Source organism: Babylonia areolata, chromosome 29 (assembly GCF_041734735.1).
Source record: "Babylonia areolata isolate BAREFJ2019XMU chromosome 29, ASM4173473v1, whole genome shotgun sequence".
Classification (NCBI taxonomy): domain Eukaryota; kingdom Metazoa; phylum Mollusca; class Gastropoda; order Neogastropoda; family Buccinidae; genus Babylonia; species Babylonia areolata.
This window is the reverse complement of record NC_134904.1, coordinates 3053600-3056099: the sequence shown is the minus strand read 5'-3', so window position 1 is coordinate 3056099 and position 2500 is coordinate 3053600.

Sequence of the window (2500 nt, the reverse complement as noted above, 5' to 3'; positions counted from 1 at the left end):
ATAGAATGATTGACAATAGTAAAGAGTGGTAACTCTCTCCATTCACAAGGTACACAACTTCATGTCAATGTTGCTTATGCTACCGATTCAGCTAGCACACAGGTAAATAAAAGATACATTGGAACAAACCCAGACACTTCCTCAAAAACGAATTAAGCGCCGGGCTTGTCCTCACACCGATCATTTGACATGTGCACACAGCAGCAATGACAGACGAAAATTAATGTGCAAACGCAAAGTAGCTTTTATTCAAGACCGGCATAGCCTTTTAATCCTGAATAAGTTACACAGAATATACGGACAATACAGAACAAACATGGTTGCCTCGATGTTGTTTAAAAAAATTTTTTTTATTATCTTTAGTTATTTCAAGTCAATGCTGCTTATGCTACCGATTCAGCTAGCACACAGGTAAATAAAAGGTACATTGGAACAATGTGCGTTTATGTGTGTTTGACTGTGCTTTCAAGTCTGTGAGGCTGCATGTTTGGCGTGTATCTGTTGTGCATGTGTGGGTGTGTGGGTGGGTGTGTGTCTTCATGTTTTGCATTTGTTTGCTTATTTATTATCATTGTTGTCTTGTTTATTTATTTATTTATTATTATTATTAGTTTTATTATTATTATTGTTATTATTATTATTATTATTACTACCTTTTTTCCATATTATAATTAATATTTATTTATTTATCTGTTTATGTATTTGTTTACTTATACGCTTATCTATTATTCATCAACCTTTTTTTTTTCTCAAGGCCTGACTAAGCGCGTTGGGCTACGCCGCTGGTCAGGCATCTGTTTGGCAGATGTGGTGTAGCGTATATGGATTTGACCGAACGCAGTGACGCCTCCTTGAGCTACTGAAACAAAAAATTCAAGGGAGGTACGAATAGGGTGTGACACCGGGCCCTTCCTGGTCGGAAAGTCTGGCTGTCTGTCAGAGGAATTAGGCTGTCTGAAGGCGGACCTTTCTTTTGTCAAGTAGGTATACGCAAGACTGACGACACACCCTTGATAGGTTTGGTTGCTATGTGTGTGTGTGTGTGTGTGTGTGTGTGTGTGTGTGTGCTGTAGAGCCAGAGAAACACACACACGTACATACACACGCACACACACACACACACACGCACGCACGCACGCACACAAACACACACACACACACACACACACACACACACAATTTCCCTTCATTTGAAAAGACGAAACTGTAACTTAACTATGCCAGTGATGACGATTTGTTCTGTCCAGATAATTCTGTTGTGTACCGCATCACACACAAAGAAAAAAACACACCCCCACCCCAAAAAAAAAACGTTGCCAATTAAAAGACGAGATATCAACCACATCTTCCTGTCTGTTCTATGTTCATATGAATGCCTGTCTGATGGAGCACATGTCCATTGTACTGCAGTTGTGTGTGTGTGTGTGTGTGTGTGTGTGTGTGTTTGACTCATAAATGCGAGAAATTAATTAAGCTAGTCTAAGTAGCCATAACTGGCTCAGTTGTGTGTGTGTGTGTGTGTGAGTGTGCCGATGTGTGTGTGTGTGTGTGTGCGTGCGTGTGTGCCGGTGTGTCTGTGCCGTGCGTGTGTGTGTGTGAGTGCGCGCGCGCACACACGCACGCACGGTGCACAGCAGGATGGTATTTTCTTCTTCGTTTTGTTTAGACCACTGGTCTCGCCAAAGATGTTTGTGTGAGAGAGAAATGTAAGTTCAGATAGTTCTGAGGTATAGTGGAGAGATGATCAATGATTATTCTGTTTGGGGTCGTGCTCACAGTGAATATATAACTTTCCATTCGGGTCAACAAGGAAAATTACCTGAAGTACACCAAAAAAGAAATAATGACAAAATATAATATAATGAAGGATCGATTTTTTTTTCATGTGATTGTCGGCCTTAATTTCGTTTCAAGCCAAGAACTTTTCAGTAAACGTCCATATTAGATGGAAATGAACATTCAAGAACAATATATAATTGTAAACAATGTTCTTTTTCTTCTCATCATCACCATCATCATCATCAGTAGTAGTAGCAGCAGTAGTAGTGGTTCTAGTAGTAGTAGTAGTAGTATGATCATTATCATTATTAGTAGTAGTACTTGTTGTGGTATCATTATCATTATTGTTCTAACTGTTAAATGGAAAGGAAACAAAAAGTTACATCCTGATCGGGATTTCCCGTTGTGAGTGACCATGACCTTTTGCGAACAGAGGCAACCAACAGCGCATCACTGCTATATCTTTTGGGTGATTCCCAAACCACACTAGCCAATAACTTGTATCAAGCGATTCTGGAATATGGTATCTTCGCGATGGGCAGTTCCATAATCGATCTACCTGTTTTCTGGAGTTTTTCTGAAGGATGTTCCGGACAAAGCTGTTTTATGATCACTATGCCAGACACTGGCACTTGCAAACAACGACAGCAACAACAAATAATTAATGAAGGGGAAAAAAAAAAGATTAAATGATCACTGAAATAAAATAAAAATGTCCTGG